The sequence below is a fragment of the Zingiber officinale genome, chromosome 8B (genome assembly GCF_018446385.1).
Source record: "Zingiber officinale cultivar Zhangliang chromosome 8B, Zo_v1.1, whole genome shotgun sequence".
Taxonomy (NCBI): Eukaryota; Viridiplantae; Streptophyta; class Magnoliopsida; order Zingiberales; family Zingiberaceae; genus Zingiber; species Zingiber officinale.
This window is the reverse complement of record NC_056001.1, coordinates 104,574,345-104,592,586: the sequence shown is the minus strand read 5'-3', so window position 1 is coordinate 104,592,586 and position 18,242 is coordinate 104,574,345. Positions and strand designations below refer to the sequence as shown.

The following is an 18,242-nucleotide window of genomic DNA, read 5'->3' as shown; positions in this document are numbered from 1 at the left end:
TGCAAAATTTGTGACGAAAACAAAAATTTGTAACTAATTTATCAAGGATTTTTCACTCATCGCAAATTTTCGTCGCAAATTTGTTAAATTTTGTAGCGAACAAATTTGTTGCTAAATTTATCGCAAACTCTGCATTTGTTCAGCATATTTCTGCTTCCAAAACTTAACAACCATACAAAACAATATAAATTCCACAAACAACCAAAACTTATCAAAACAATACAGAACATATCAACACCACATTAACAACATTAACCGACATACCAACAAACATACTACATTAACAACAAAACAAATGGACAACAAGAAACAAAACATAACAACAAATGAGGTCAAAATATGATCTCTGTATCATATAGTATTGATTTCATTATTTAGTCCATCTCTTTAGTGTGACAGAAATGAGTTCATTCCAAAAACAAATTGAGACCAATGAACATACAAAGCAAAAGGCATCCAAAGAAGTCTTGTCGTTCAACAATTAAGTTTTAAGAAACCCTCATAAGACTCCAGAATCTAAAAAGAAACAATTAAGTTTAAACAGCTGCAGCCTTGTGAAAGGAGAGTCCTAAAATCAATATCTTCCATGGGGAATCTGCCGACTATTTGTCAACCATCTAATACAAATTTAGGACATTACAAATCAGAAGAAGAAAAATTGAATACCTTCTCCGAAATTGTTCTTGAACCTTCGTGGTACATGACGGAGATATCTCATCCTTTTGGTACCAGTTGTCTTCCTTTTGATTGCCTTCACACTCCAATTATATGTTGCAAGAACAAACTTGCTATAAGAAACAGGAGAAATCAGGAGGAAAAAACTAATCTCATATTGAGATATCACTCAGCAACTTTTATGACTAGCTGAAGGTTGGTTTATGCTACAGTTGCCTATTTATTTTATTTTGGAAAAATCCAGACTATTTGACATGCCAAAAATTAAGAAAATGTAGTGGAGAGGGAAGAAGTAGGACAACATGAGCAAAAATTGATGTGAAGGAAAGGCAACAATGAAATTAAGGACCGCTAATGTTTCATATCAGTAGCAAAGTCAATTAGTAAAATACCAAATCACTCTATCTGTTCATGTTCCACACAAGATTGGTGATTACAAAGTTATTGTAGGGGTAGTATTTACCAAATAGTAGTGATGTGATTTCTGCATATTCCTTTTTGATTCTTTATCTTACATTTTACTGGACTCCCCAGCTAAAAGGAGCACAAAGTTCTTATTAATTGTTGAGCAATAGTTGTTAAACTCCATTGCTACCAGTATTGACGACATCATAGGTCAAACTAATGTTCCCCAACGTATTGATCATCTCACAAAACCTAATGAAGTTCATAAATTTGTAGATTTGAATTACATTCTTACAGAATGAGTTATATTTCACTAGGAAATAATAGATGAAATCGATTGAAATCTAGTACAATTGAAGGTGGAAAATGATGAAGCCAGTTTAAATTTTGTCAAATTAGGTTGAATTTAGAGATCTCCGCCAATCTAGCTCACTTTTTGTCACTTTCTCTTAATCAAACTAGTCCATTTCCATTTCTCGAAATACTTCAAAATCGAGCAAAGCAAAATAAAAATGACAGATTCAGATGTAACTTACACTTGCAGATTCAAGTAGCGGGGTAGCCGCAGGAACTACACCGACTCTTTTGGCGGTGGAAGTTCCTCCACCCTCACCGCACGCACAGCGTGTGGGTCTTGTTCCTCCTCTTCCCGAAGCTCCCCGTGCCCTTCTCCTGCTGGAACAAGTAGCAGTAGAAGAAGAAGCCCGAACGCGAGACTTAGACAAGCGAAACTGGAACAGAACGAAGGCGAGAGTTGCAAAGGGGGGTTAAAGGAACATTACCATCGCCCTAATGCGCCCTACACAGCCTCCCTTCTCTTTGCAAATTCAGAGAAATTTTGAGTTTGTCGCCAAATTGGCGATGAATTAAAATTTGTCGCAAAAAAAACCACGTTCCCCCTACTAGCGATGACCGCCTGATTGGCGATGAACTCAATTTGGCGATCCCGAACTATAAATAATTTGGCGACTAATTTCAGATTCGTCATCAATTGTATTTAATGATAAAATTATTTTTAGCGGTGAGTTTTATGATAAATATTTTTATTGTCAATTTGATAATAAATTTTTTATCACTATTTTGTTACTAATTAGCAATGATTTTTTTATTACAAATTTTATTACAAATTAACGATAAATTTTTTTCGTCGCTAAACTTCATGGTTAAATTTGTATTTTTTTTATTTAGTGTTATTTCAGTGACACAGGAGGTGGAAAGTTATTTCAGCGAGGTGGTGGAAAGTTATTTCAGCGAGGTGGAGAGGGAGAAAAAGAAAACCCTAATGTTAGATGATTAAAGGTAAAGTAAGGTTCTAAAATTCGCTAGGCGCTAGTCGGGCGGCAGACCAGCGCCTAGCACCTAAGCCGCCTAGGCGGGACTAGGCGCCGCTAGGCGGATTCCTCGGTATCCCTTGTTTCATGTGGACTGTGGACAATGTCATATACAAATCTAAATGTTGTCTTAAACAATTTCATAGTAATGAAGATCTAACTATATATGCTGAAATAAATACATACTTTCCAATACCAAAAAATGAAAAACTATAAAAGAAAACTAATAGTTTTGTGCAAAGGAAATATACTAGGCTCAGTAAATATGAGTAAAAGAAACAGTTAAACAATAGAACATGCAGTAAATTATCATAATCATATAGTAAACAGTAGAACATTGGAAAATAGTAGCAATAGTTCAATTCAAGATTACAATGCATTGTAACCACTAAGCAAAATATAATTGTTAAATAACATAAATCATGTCTTAACAAAATGAGTTCAAAATTACACAACTAATAATATCTCATAGACTCGTATTTATTCTGCTTCTTCTTCTCCATAATTTTCAATAACTTGTTTTTCATCGGACACAAACTCAATATCATTATTGTGATCCTCGTCTTCTTCTTCAAATTCAAAATCATCTTCAAGAAGTTCTCTCACTCTAGAGCTTCTTCGGGGTTGTAGATTTTCATCTGCTCCACTTGCTTCATCAACCATTTGCCAAGTGAGCCCGGAACCTAGTTCAACTTCATCATCTTCCCCACCATCCACAATCCAACCTTGTGCATTTGAAGCATCTTTTGCAAGAAGGACATCAACATTTCTTTCTTTTTCTCTTTTTTGTTTGTTCAACAATCTAGCATTAAATTGGACAAATACTAGATTGTTCAACCTGTTGGCATCCAACCTATTTCTTTTCTTTGTGTGAATCTAAAAAAAATAGAGAAAGTAAATACTATAGTTAGTACCTGAATATAGAGTATAGACGTTAAAAATTATAACTAGTTTAATTAAAGAGTAGATTGAAAGTTTAAAACTTACTCCTTCAAATGTACTCCAATTTCTTTCACACCCAGATGAACTTGTAGTTAATGAAAGTATCCTCAATGCCACCCTTAGCAAGTTAGGTATGTGAGCACCGTATGTACTCCACCATGCACATGGATCAAATGTATCATCATTTTTTTCACATGCTTTTGCTGCCAATATTTTTCCAAATAACCCAGTCTTATTTCTATATTTTGGAAATTCCTTGTTAATAATTGTATCTTGTAGATCTAACTCATTAGCATGCAAAGTTTCCATGCATTAAAAAATCCCCATCGCGACCTCCTCATAAAGAGCAATCGAACTATCTTTGTAGTAAAAATAAGGATTCAACAAAAATGCAGTGGTATGCAATGATGTATCAAGTCTATCCTTCATTTTTGACTCAATAATGACTATGATAGGTGTTGATACAGTCTGACCTGGCTGTTGTTTTGATGTTGACACTGATTTAAGTTTGTATCAGATATTGATTAAACTAAGAATGACTACTGATCGAGGTTGATCAGTTGGGAGGGAAAGTCCTGGTGAGTAAAGTCAGGCAAGGGAAATCCAGATGGGTCAAGACATCTGGTGAAGAGTCCAAGCAGGGAGCTTGGCACGGGAAAAAGTCCAAGTATGGTGACTTGGCACGGAATGGTCAGAGAGGGCTCGGTAGCTCGTTCTCTGGACCGGACGAAGTCGGAGAGGGCTCGGTAGCTCGTTCTCCGGACTATGTCAGAGAGGGCTCGGTAGCTCGTTCTCTAGACCGGACGAAGTCGGAGAGGGCTCGGTAGCTCGTTCTCCGGACTAGGTCAGAGAGGGCTCGGTAGCTCGTTCTCTGGACCGGATGAAGTCGGAGAGGGCTCGGTAGCTCGTTCTCCGGATTAAGTCAGAGAGAGACTTAAGTGGACATTCAATGGCACATTGGATCGGTCGGTAGACCGATCCAGTGACACATGAATCAGTGGATCGGTCGGCAGACCGATCCAGTGAAACTGAGTTCCATGGATCGGTCTGATGACCGATCAGATGACACTCAGTAGCACACTGAGTGCAGACTGATCCACACTCAATCTGATCGGTCTGCAAACCGATCAGAGAACACTCAGTAGCACACTGAGTGCAATCTAATCGGTCAGGGAGACCGATCAGGAGAAGAGACTACAGAAGAAAGAAAGAGGTGGATCGGTCTGTAGATCGATCCACACTCAATCTGATCGGTCACTACGACCGATCAGAATGGCCTCAGACCGATCAGACCTTTGCCTGATCGGTCCAAGGCACTGTGATCGGTCTGGTGACCGATCCACACACTCTGATTTGTTCGCTGTATCAGCGATTCCTTCACTGCTTTTGATATATCTCATTCATTTATGTGATGTAATCCTCTGTGTTGTTAGCTTTTGAGTTTGCAGGTTAACAGGTATCATTCCAAGCCTAATTTCAAATTAAGTTCATAAGAGGAATGCGACAAATGGTCTTTCTGGTTTCAGCATGGTGCATTTCTGCATCAACGGATCGCTATGATATGGTGCGATCCGCTTGACTCGGGATTGGTTCGAGCTCGAAGACGTCGGTGTTGATGTGATATCATTGGTATGAGTTCAGGGAACCGGTAAGGAGGAAGAGGATTGGGCTACCGATTTTGATTTGGACCAGATCTGTGACAGAGATCGGTTTTGAGAAGCGATAAAACAGCGAGAGGAGAACAAGAACAACAACAAGAAAGCTTGAAAGAAAAGTCTGTGCTGTTGTGCGAAGTTCTTGAGCTCTCGGGTGAACTGCGATCTCTATTTCTGCTACTGATCCTCGCGTGGTTGTAAGCATTTCTATTCTCCTTTGCCACCGAGCTTCTGTAAGTCTCGTGCTTTAACTTAGATCTTTCTTGAGACGTTGTGGGGAGGTTACTCCACCGAGAAGGAGGATTTGTAGCCGGAAGTTATCCGGGGTGCGATCTACCGAAGATCAAGGAGTCGTCCACCTTACGGACACGCCGAGGAGTAGGGGCAAGTTATCCCCGAACCTCGTAAATCCTAGTGTTAGTGTGCTTGTGTTTTTCCTTTCTTTAGTTGTCTAATTCCGCTGTGCTAACAATTATCTGTGTAGAAGTTTTGATTTAAGTTTTTCAAGGGGCTATTCACCCCCCTCTAGCCATCTAAGATCCCAACAAGTGGTATCAGAGCTAGGGGCTCTTTGATTCGGATTAACACCCAAAAGAGCAAACAAGGATGGCTATGAAGGAAGGCTTTAGCACAAATCGACCACCCTACTTCGAAGGAGCAGATTTTCAATATTGGAAGGGCCGCATGGAGTATTACCTCAAGACCGACATTGCCATGTGGTTCTCAGTCAAGGAAGGTTTCACACCACCAAAGGATGAAGAAGGTAAGGAACTCGATTCGTCAAGATGGTCTACCGAACAACTCCGCAAAGCACAAGCCGATGCCAAGGCTATGGTCACCTTGCAATGTGGAATCGCCAAGGACCAACTCGTCAAGGTAGGTCCGTTCTCGAGCGCAAGAGACCTATGGAACAAACTCATCGAGCTCCAAGAGGGAACTCGAGATTCTCGGATTGCCAAGAGGGACCTATTCTTGAATCAACTCCAAAATCTAACCATGAAGGACAATGAAACGGTAAGTGAGCTTCATGGGAGATTCAAGGAGATCATCAACGGTCTACACTCTGTGGACGAACGAGTGGAGAATCGCGATCTAGTAAGGTACGCTCTTAAATCTTTTCCTAGGAATGCCTTGTGGTCATCTATGGTAGATGCCTACAAGGTATCCAAGGATCTTTCCATTGTTAAACTAGATGAATTTTTCTGTGAGATGGAACTTCATGAGCTTGCTAACAAAGGTCAAAAAGAGAAGGGTATTGCTTTATTTGCAGGACCAAAGAGCAAGGAGGGAAGAAGGAAGAAGGAAAAGAAGAAGGAAAAGGAGATTTCCTCATCCACCTCTTCCTCCGAATCCGATGATGAAAGTGGATCATCATCAAGTGAGATGGCGAACTTCGTAAGAAGGATTATGAGAAGAAGCCGAAGATACAAAGGAAAAGGTAAAACTAATGATCAAAATTTTGATAAATCTAATGTTGTATGTTATGAGTGTAGCAAGAAAGGACACATTCGGAGCGAGTGTCCGAAATTAAAAAGGAAGGAGGAACGAGCCAAAAAGAAGGAGGAAAGAGCCAAGAAGAAGAAGGCTCTCAAGGCCACTTGGGATGAGTCCTCATCAAGCTCATCGGAGGAAGAAGAGAAGATGGAAAAGAGCACACGACAATTAGCACTCATGGCAAGGGAGGTTTCCGACTCCGAAAGTGAGGGAGATTCGAGCGACGCTTCAACCGCGGCTTCATCATCGTCGGATGATGAAGAGGTAACCTCTTCTCATATAGAAAAGTGTTATAAGACTATCACTCACCTATCTACATTGCTTAAAAAGTCAAAAACAGAAAATAAAGTGTTAAAAGAAGAAGTAAAAACCTTAAGGACCCTTAGGGAAGATGAGGTCGATAACCTACATCTAGAAGTCCTTGAGGATGAGAACAATGCGTTAAAGGGTGAGGTTGAGAAACTCAAGAAAATGCTTGAGAAATTCTCAACTAGCTCTAAGACTCTAGACATGATTCTAAATGCCCAAAGGGCAGTCTACAACAAGGCCGGGCTAGGGTACCAACTCAAGGAGTCGAGTTTCATTTCTCTAATGTCTAGAACTCAACATAGTAGATCACATGTTTCTAGGGCTCATGGAACTAGGAAAGGTATGACCAAGGCATGGGTTCCTAGGTCTTTCGTTGTAGAAGCATTAGGTCCCAAGATTTGGGTACCTAAAACCTCTATCTTCCGTGTCTTGTAGGCATTGGTCGAGGGGGAGCATCTATCAACTTGGTTTGTTGATAGTGGATGCTCCAAGCACATGACCGGGGACAGATCACTGTTTACAACCATTCAAAACAAAAGTAGAGGTAATATGTCTTTTGGTAATAATGGTAGCCTTAAGGTTGTAGGAGTTGGAGACATTCATATATCCGAATGTCTCCATATCAAGAATGTCCTTCTAGTCAAGGGGATGACTTTTAATCTCCTAAGTGTCAGTCAATTGTGTGATACGGGTTACACAATTGAATTTCATTCAAGTCAATGTTTGGTTAAACATATTGACACACTTGACACGGTACTAGTAGGCGCAAGGGTTGATAATATTTATCAAGTATCGTTTAAAAGTGCTACTAATGCTTTGATTAAGTGTTTCATGTCGAAAGAAGAAGAGTCTTGGCTATGGCATAGAAGGTTGGCACATGTAAACATGAAGAACATCCGGAAGTTGGCCAACCAAGGATTAGTGCGGGACTTACCCAGCATCAAGTACCACAAGACCAAACTATGTGATGCATGTCAAAAGGGTAAGCAAACAAAAGGTGTTCATAAAGGTAAAAGCACTGTAAGTACATCTACTGCTTTAGATTTATTGCACATGGACCTATTTAATTGCAGTAGTGTAATATCATTGAATGGAAGTAGATATTGCTTGGTAATCGTTGATGACTTTACTAGATACACATGGACTTTCTTCTTGAAACATAAGGACCAAACTATAGATATTTTTATTTCTTTTTGTAGAAGAACCGAGAATGAAAAATCGACAACAATTAAAACCATTAGAAGTGATCATGGTGGGGAATTTCAAAATCATAGGTTTTCAGAGTTTTGTCAAGAAAAGGGATATAGGCATGAGTTCTCTACTCCAAGGACCCCACAGCAAAATGGAGTTGTGGAGAGAAAGAACCGAGTCCTACAAGAGGCTGCACGAAGCATGCTCAATGAGTACTCTACTTATGGGCTGAAGCTGTGAATACAGCTTGCTATGTGCAAAATCGAGTTTTAATACATAGGTTTTTAGGAAAGATTCCCCATGAACTTTGGTTTGGGAAACCACCTACAATTAAACATCTTAGGGTGTTTGGTTGTAAGGTGTTTATTTTGAACACCAAGGACCATCTTGGGAAGTTCTCGGCGAAGGCTGATCAAGGGATACTGGTCGGGTACTCTCTTACCAGCAAAGCCTATCGAGTCTACAACAATAGGACTAAATTGATTGAAGAGTCCTCTGATGTAGCCTTTGAAGAAATCCCTAACTTAAATGATCAACCAAGGGATGTAGGAGAAATTCAATTTGAACTTAGAAATCTAAGTTTGAATGATCAAAATGAAGAACGAGTCGAAGTTGACTCTGATGTTGATGAGCAAAGGCAACAAAGAACTCAATCTGATCCTTTGCCTGATATTGAGTCCTTGCCTGTGCCGAGTGAGACCATTCATGAGGCACCACCAACACCAAGGCAGTCTAGGTTAGCCACTAGTCATCCCCAAGACCAAATTGTGGGAGACATCCAACAAGGGGTTAGGACTAGGTCATTCTTTAGAAATGAGTCTAATGAAGTCACATTGATTTCAGAGATTGAACCAAAAATAGTTGATGAGGCATTGCACGATCCTGATTGGATCTTAGCTATGCAAGATGAGTTAGGTCAATTTGAAAGGAGCCAAGTGTGGGACTTAGTTCCTAGACCTAAGAAGACCACCATTATTGGAACTAACTGGGTCTTCAAAAATAAGTTAAATCAAAAGGGAGAAGTTGTAAGAAACAAGGCAAGACTTATAGCCAAGGGCTATAGTCAAGTCGAAGGTCTCGATTATGATGAGACTTATGCTCCCGTGACCCGATTAGAGTCCATTCGTTTGATGCTAGCTTTTGCTGCACATAGAGGTTTCAAGCTCTATCAAATGGACGTTAAATCGGCTTTCTTAAACGGTCTCATCAAAGAAGAGGTCTATGTTGAGCAACCACCGGGGTTCGTGAGTACCGAAGCTCCAAACCACGTATACAAGCTCAAGAAAGCTCTTTATGGGCTTAAACAAGCACCTCGAGCATGGTACGAAAGGTTGTCAACTTACCTATTAGAAAAGGATTTTGTAAGAGGCCAAATAGACCCAACACTATTTCTACGAAGAGATGGTGAAAATATTTTTGTAGCCCAAGTATATGTCGATGACATAATTTGTGGCTCAAATAACAAGGGTTATTTGAATGAATTCATTTCTCACATGGAAAGTGAGTTTGAGATGAGTCTAGTAGGAGAATTGACATTCTTCCTTGGACTTGAAATCAAACAAACTCGAGATGGAATTTATGTCCATCAGACAAAATACACTCAAGAGATGCTTAGAAAATTCAATATGAGTGACTCCAAGGAAGTGTCCACTCCAATGGCGACAAACACTCGCCTTGACAATGATGAGAGTGGAAAACCAATTGATCTAACGCAATATAGAAGCATGATTGGTAGTCTTCTATATCTCACAGCTAGTCGACCGGACATACTCTTTGCTGTGGGCATGTGCGCTAGGTATCAAGTCTGTGCCAAGGAATCTCACTTAATTGCAGTTAAGAGAATTCTGAGATACCTTAAAGGCACAATTAGAGTAGGTCTTGGTACCCACGCATCGAGTCTTTTGACTTGATAGGTTATACCGACTCCGATTATGCTGGGTGCAAATTGGATCGGAAAAGTACTAGTGGGGGCTGCCAATTTTTAGGTTCATCTTTAGTTAGTTGGTCAAGTCGGAAGCAACATTGTGTTGCTCTCTCCACGACCAAGGCCGAATATATTGCCATGGGAGAGAGTGTATCACAGTTGTTGTGGATGATACACACCCTAGAGGATTATGGACTTTCTTATAAGGGTGTACAAGTGCTATGTGACAACATTAGCACGATCAACCTAACTAAAAATCCAGTCCATCATTTGAGGACCAAACACATTGAAGTGCGTCATCACTTCATAAGAGATCACGTAGCTAGGGGAGACATTGCACTCACATATGTTGAGTCAAAGTCAAACCTAGCTGATATTTTCACCAAACCCCTTCCGGAGAATGAATTTAGTCATTTAAGGAGGGAGTTGGGAATGTGTTTGGCTCCTTAGGTCCTTAGGACTTCATCATGATCAATAAGGACAAATTAAAATGACAAGAGAAATTGGGAATGATTTTGGGCAACTTGGGAACATCTCACACAAACTATAAGGTTTAACAAAATATTTTTGTTTGCTAGAAATGGGGTGAGATGCTAGGTACAACCAAATTATTCAAAATGTATCATGCATCCCTTGAATAATTAGGTTGAAGAGACATTAATTGAGTATGGGAACACCATTACATAATTCATGTGTAATTGGTTCCTTGATCTTACTCATATATTCCAATCAAGGAATCTTGATTGGGCCTTTGTCTAAAAAGTGTCTAACTATGGGTGATTTGTTGATTGATATTTTTGATTGATACTTAACATGCCTTGATTGAAAATTAGGACAAGTTGTTTATATTTTGACAAACTTGAAACTGATCATAGCAATCCTAAGTCTTAATTAATACCTTGTTTCACTATATGGTTTTATAAGGTTTTCTGAGATTGGAATTCTAAGATTCCAAATGTCTGAGTTTTTGGATTTAAAGGCTGAAACTTTCGGGCTCTACACAAGCTAAGACCATAAGAGCTCATTTTTTTTATATACTTGTGGGTGTTGATTCTAGGTTATGAATTTGGGAGATTCTGAATTCTTGAATTCTGAACTTTTCAAAATTCCCGATAGATAACGGCTCATATTTTCAGTTATTGAATAATATATCAGACACTGATCGGTCCAGGGACCGATCAGGATGATGCCTGATCGGTCTCCACGACCGATCAGGACATTCCTGATTCACTGATCGATCCAGGGATCGATCAGGAGTCACCGGCACAGATCGCACACCACTGATGCACATCTGATCGGTCCAGGGACCGGTCAGGAAGATCCCTGATCGGTCCCCACGACCGATCAGGACGATCGCTGACCGATCAGGACGTTCCCTGATCTGTCAGGATTTCTCTGTTCGGACAGCCGTCCGATCAGATCACACTGTGCACTATCCCTCATTAAATCCTCCCGACCTCCTCTCTTCCCGATCTTCTTCCTTCTCAAAACCCTAGCCGACCGACTCATAACCTAGCCGACGCCCCTCTTTTCCTCCCGTCTTCTCGACCCATCATCTTCTAAAAGCCGAAGCTCACAATGGCGCCCAGGTAACTCTTCTTCCTCCCGAGATTTGTTCATTCTTAGCATTTTTAGCTTCTTTTCACAGGTTCTCTATGTGTGTTGTCTCGGTTCTCTCTGTGTGGCTCCCGTGGACTCCCATTTGCCCCGACCGTGTCCAAATCTTTATCTATTTAGGAAGAAAGCAGCCGGTGAGGGTTCTTCTAAGTCCCCAGCTGAGAAATCCAAATCCAAAGCTCCTGCTCCCTCTCGACCCCAACCAGCTAGTTCCAGTAGATTCCCAATCCGCCAGTTTGAGCTAGCATTTCAACAGAGGACATTCAAGCTGCTTCCATGTCGATCTGTGGATCGAAAGTGGATGGATGAATTTTGTCCCTCTGTCTCCGAAACCCTAGCCTATTATAAACTTGATTCGGTAGTCTACCTAGAAAGGGACATCAATCTTGACCTCATATCTGAATTCTATAACAACCTTCATCAAAACCATGATGGTGTTTATAACACTCGAGTCGCTAAAAGAAGTATCGATTTCTCCATCAGAGAATTCTTTGGGTATCTAAGTTGCCGTATGTGTTCAGGAAATCCTTTTTCCTTGTATCCTGATTTACCAGAGTCACTACCTGCTCCACTTGATGTATCACCTGACGATATTTATGAGTACTTCTTCAGGCAACCTAGACCGGATGGACTAGATGAGCTAGATGTTGACTTCCCTACTTTTGCAGCCTTGAGATTATCTCCTCAAGACTACATTCTTTTTAAGATTGTCACGAACTGCCTTCTACCTATCACATCTAAACCATTATCTGAGATCCGATCATTTCATTGTCTTATGCTTTATGGTTTGCGTCGACATCTCGATTTTGAAATCATGTCGAGCATCTACTCCTCGATCATATCATATTCTAGGCCTAGCGACTCCACTATTTATATGCCTTATGGGCATATAATTACTGATTGGCTCGAGACCCTTCAGGTTGATGTCTCTAAGGGTAGAATAGTCAAAATGGTCAGGCAGGATTGCCGACTTGGGAAACGGGCATTTTCCAAGTCTGGCATCATAGGGCAAAATGGGGATGTTCGGTGGAAGGATGGGCGAGCACTGGGTGAGTTACCACGGGGACCTCCACGACAGGCTGCTCCTGTTGCTGCTCCTCCTGCTGCTGACGATGGAGAGGCCGATCCTGATCTGCGCTGGCAGATCGCCGAGCTGGAGAGCCGCTTTGATCAGCACGATGAGATGATATCTGCTGAGCTGGATGGCCTGCGTATTCGGATAGACCAGCGCTACGATGACCTGCGCGGGCATATTGACCAGCGCTTCGATGATATGCGCAGTCATCAGGTGGTGACACAGCAGTTGCTACTCGGATGGATGGCACGCTACCCGCCTCCGCAGTCCTACCCAGGCTATCCTTCCTCCAGCATGCCGCCTCAGGATTTCACCCCTCCTGCCGATGATGGTGATGTTCCTCAGTGTGAGGATGTTGATTGATACAGTTTGTTTGTTGACTGTCTGTATTTTGGATGTTATTTGTTAGTCTTTATGACTGACCTGGATGTTTGCACTTCTGATGCTACTCATGTATTTATGGTACTCAGTTTTATATTTGCTTGCTCTTTATTATATTTCATTTTCTATCCGTTATTAATATGCTGTTCACTTGCATGTCTTGTTTGTCCTTTATTTCCTTATTACTGTCTTATAATACACTTAGAGGGAATTCTCAGTGCTTTAAGAACCAGACAGTAAGGGTTAAGGGGGAGTTCTTTAAGTTATCTTACCTTATTCGCACCTTTTCGGTGTTTGACAAAGGGGGAGAAGATAACTAAGTTTAGATGAATGCAAATTTGATTTTAGAAATTTGATTTTAGAAGATCCTCACATAGTGTTGTATCCGTCTTAGGGGGAGGATCTTGATTCCCCTAAAATTATGAAAATTTGAACAATTCTGATCTAAACTTAAATCGTGTTGTCAAACAACAAAAAGGGGGAGATTGTTGATACAGTCTGACCTGGCTGTTGTTTTGATGTTGACACTGATTTAAGTTTGTATCAGATATTGATTAAACTAAGAATGACTACTGATCGAGGTTGATCAGTTGGGAGGGAAAGTCCTGGTAAGTAAAGCCAGGCAAGGGAAATCCAGATGGGTCAAGACATCTGGTGAAGAGTCCAAGCAGGGAGCTTGGCACGGGAAAAAATCCAAGTATGGTGACTTGGCACGGAATGGTCAGAGAGGGCTCGGTAGCTCGTTCTCTGGACCGGACGAAGTCGGAGAGGGCTCGGTAGCTCGTTCTCCGGACTAGGTCAGAGAGGGCTTGGTAGCTCGTTCTCTGGACCGGACGAAGTCGGAGAGGGCTCGGTAGCTCGTTCTCCGGATTAAGTCAGAGAGAGACTTAAGTGGACATTCAATGGCACATTGGATCGGTCGGTAGACCGATCCAGTGACACATGAATCAGTGGATCGGTCGGCAGACCGATCTAGTGAAACTGAGTTCCATAGATCGGTCTGATGACCGATCAGATGACACTCAGTAGCACACTGAGTGCAATCTGATCGGTCAGGGAGACCGATCAGGAGAAGAGCCTGCAGAAGAAAGAAAGAGGTGGATCGGTCTGTTGACCGATCCACACTCAATCTGATCGGTCTGCAAACCGATCAGAGAACACTCAGTAGCATACTGAGTGCAATCTGATCGGTCAGGGAGACCGATCAGGAGAAGAGACTGTAGAAGAAAGAAAGAGGTGGATCGGTCTGTAGACCGATCCACACTCAATCTGATCGGTCACTACGACCGATCAGAATGGCCTCAGACCGATCAGACTGTTGCCTGATCGGTCCAAGGCACTGTGATCGGTCTGGTGACCGATCCACACACTCTGATTTGTTCGTTGTATCAGCGATTCCTTCACTGCTTTTGATATATCTCATTCATTTATGTGATGTAATCCTCTGTGCTGTTAGCTTTTGAGTTTGCAGGTTAACAGGTATCATTCCAAGCCTAATTTCAAATTAAGTTCATAAGAGGAATGCGACAAATGGTCTTTCTGCTGGTTTCAGCGGCGCATGGTGCATTTCAGGCATCAACGGATACTGCTGTGATCTGGCTACGATCTGCTTGACTCCTGGGGATTGGTTCGAGCTCAGAAGACGCCAGTGTTGACTGTGATATCATTGGTGTGAGTTCAGAGAATCAGAGAAGGAGGAAGAGGGCGCTGATTTGCGCAGTTTGGACCAGATCTGTGACAGCAGAGATCAGGTTTTGAGAAGCAGTAAAAACAGCGAGAGGTGAACAAGAACAACAACAAGAAAGCTTGAAAGAAAAGTCTGTGCTGTTGTGCGAAGTTCTTGAGCTCTCGGGTGAACTGCGATCTCTGTTTTCTGCTACTGATCCTCGCGTGGTTGTAAGCATTTCTATTCTCCTTTGCCACCGAGCTTCTGTAAGTCTCGTGCTTTAACTTAGATCTTTCTTGAGGCGTTGTGGGGAGGTTGCTCCACCGAGAAGGAGGATTTGTAGCCGGAAGTTATCCGGGGTGCGATCTACCGAAGATCAAGGAGTCGTCCACCTTACGGACACGCCGAGTAGTAGGGGCAAGTTATCCCCGAACCTCGTAAATCCTAGTGTTAGTGTGCTTGAGTTTTTCCTTTCTTTAGTTGTCTAATTCCGCTGTGCTAACAATTATCTGTGTAGAAGTTTTGGTTTAAGTTTTTCAAGGGGCTATTCACCCCCCCTCTAGCCATCTAAGATCCCAACAATAGGCTGATAATTTGATTCCACGTTATTCAGAGCCACCTTGATATCTTCTTTAGCTTGAAGAAGCTCCCCATATAGAAACCCCATCGATGGATTTCTATCTCCATCTACCAATCGAAGAACTCTTACCCAATGAGCAAATATTTTCAAACAAAGTGTCACACCATTCCAAAAACTCATGCTCATCACTGTAGAGTAAGCCAATTTTCCTTTGTTTGTTTTTGACGATTTACATTTCTCCCACATATCACTTGTAAACATGGCCCTTAAACTAGCTTTTTTTTCAATCAAACTTTGCAATGTGAGGAAATTTGATGCAAACCTGGTAACTCCTGGTCGGACTATGTCTCTCTTCTTCGTGAAACTTCTCATCAATGATAAAGTCTTATGGTGAGCATAGATGAAAATGGTAAAAGCCTTGGACTGCTCAATCACCTTTTTATATCGTGGAAGTTTGCCAATACTTTCAAGCATGAGATTAATAGTGTGAGTTGCACATGAACTCCAAAAGATCCCGGATCATTTTTCTCTCATCAATTTAGCTGCAGCCATATTGTTGGTGGCATTGTCTGTAACAATCTGAACAATATTCTGAGCTCCTACTTATTCAACACACTTGTCAACATACTCAAAAATAAGTTCAACTGTATGCGCCTCCTCTGAAGACTCCTTAGACTCTAAAAATGTAGTACACTCCTTGCAATTAACACACAAATTTAAGATGCTTCTTCTTTTTCTATCACTCCATGCATCTATCATGATCGAGCATCCATTCTTTGCCCATTCTTCTTTATGTTTCTTCAGCAATTGTTTTGTTCTTTCAACTTCGGCTTTCAATAGTGGCTTCCTAAGTTGATATTGAGTTGGAGGCTTGAATCCTGGTCCAAATTGACCCACTGCCTCCATTAGTTGCTTGAAGCTATCATTATCAACAGCATTGAATGAGATTCCATTTTCATAAACCCATCTCCCAACATATTGTCGAACTTGTTGAGTTCTCTCTTTGAAAAGAGCCTCATTTATATTTTTTTGGCGTAGCACTTTACTTCCACTGGAGCCTGCATTTTCTAGAGCAATTGCCGATGCATATCTATCCATGGGGCCAAGTGGAAGAGGTTTTTTAACTCCATCCATCCCTTCAATTTCAAGACCTTCTTCTTCATCTACGGAAATAGCCACCTCTGCTCTACAACTTTGTTCTTCCATTATTTTGTTCTTCTTTCTGTTCATCCCTTCTAAAATAGCCTGTTTGCACTTATTTTTGTCTTCTTGAGATGCTTTTCGACAACCAGATACATTTCCAGGCATATTTCCAATGTGCTCCTTTATCCTATACACTCCTCCTGACATTGCTTTTCCACATAACTTGCATTTAATTTTATCGAGGTTCTTAGGATCAATCAATATATATCCCAAACTCCCATCCGATGTCATTTGACTTTCTTCTAAGAATCCCGGATTCGAGTTGAGCGACAGATGCTGTCGAAGATGGATTGCTTGCCATTGATAACAGTCTAACAGATAATCTGAAAAAATTATATATAACAAGACATAATATATTAACATGATAATAAAATTTAATTATACCATACAAATACAATACAAAATATTTCAATAACATTAAGTCATCAACAAGTCTGAGAATATTTTTTTATATATTTTAATCTAATTAATAAAATTTATTCGATATTTGTTTAAATAAATTAAATTTTAAATATATTTTTTATATTTTTAAATCTGTTTTATACTTTTATAAATTAATAATATTTATTGGAATTTTTTAAATTTTAATTTATTTTTCATATTTTTAAAACTGATTTATATAAATTAATAATATTTATTAGATTTTTTAAAATTTTAATTTATTTTTCATATTTTTAAAACTGATTTATATAAATTAATAATATTTATTAGAATTTTTAAAATTTTAATTTATTTTTCATATTTTTAAAACTGATTTATATAAATTAATAATATTTATTACAATTTTTAAACTGTTAATATAATTTTAATATTTATAAATCCGGTTAATATAAATTAATAATATATAAAATTTATAAATATGATTTATATAAATTAATAATATGTATTATATTTTTTAAATTTTAAATATTTTTTATATTTTTTATTTTTTAAATCTGATAAATGATAATATTTATTATAATTTTTAAATCTGTTAATATATTATAAATTAATATTTAATATTATTTATTTAAAAAAATTAAGTATATTATTTATATATTTAAATCTGATTATATAAGTTATAAAATTAATAATGGAATTTTATTTTTATATATAATTTTATATATTCAAATTTCTTTTATAAAAAATAATAAAATTTATTATAAAAAAATAAATTTAAAATATATTTAATTGAGATGGTAATTTTATTAGGTTTTACGAACTAACAATTTGAAATTATCCATGTTAGGAATTGTTTTAATTTAATAAATCTAAAAAAAAGGAAAAAAAACAAAACAAAAAACGCCGTCCCCGTCTCTCAGTCGCGACTCGCACGACTGCGCGGCCGCCACCGGCGCCTCGCGGGAGACCTCCGGCGTTGCTGGAAGCTCCGCCGAACGTGTCCGGCGCGTCCGACGAAGTCCGACGTTGCTTCCAGCGGCGCCGGAAGCGTCGCGGAAAGCTTCCAGTGCCGCTGGAAGCTTCACGAGATGCTGCCGGACGCGCCCTACGACGCTTCCGGGGGCTGCGGACGCGTCCGGCGTCGTCGGAGACTGCGCGACGATGACTCAACAGGAATAAAAAAAGTTAACAACTTAACGAAACAAGACGTAAAAACATACCGGAGCCCCGGAGCGACGAAGCCTTCGACGCAGCGACGATGAGAAGTCAGCCGTAAACAGCAAATTTGGAAGACGAAGCGGCGCACGAAGAAGACGTAAACAGCAAATTTGGAACAAAATATTAAAAGTTTAAAACCTAAATAACTCGCCCGAGGCCCGCGGAGGCCCGCCGAGTTCCGCCGAGGGCCGCCGA

The 18,242-nt window shown here is 40.1% G+C and overlaps 1 long non-coding RNA gene across 2 annotated transcripts; it reads right to left on the bottom strand.

Annotated features, from left to right (window-relative positions):
• Nucleotides 1-455: 455 nt before the first annotated feature.
• LOC122014439 lies at nt 456-2,045 on the bottom strand. 2 transcript variants are annotated; one of them, XR_006120676.1, is made up of 3 exons: nt 1,863-2,045; nt 1,617-1,755; nt 456-788 (listed from the first exon to the last, which is right to left on the bottom strand). It is a non-coding gene; the product is annotated as an uncharacterized LOC122014439 (long non-coding RNA). The 2 variants fall into 2 exon arrangements; XR_006120675.1 differs by having other exon boundaries at nt 1,617-1,752.
• Between the last annotated feature and the right edge of the window lie 16,197 nt (nt 2,046-18,242).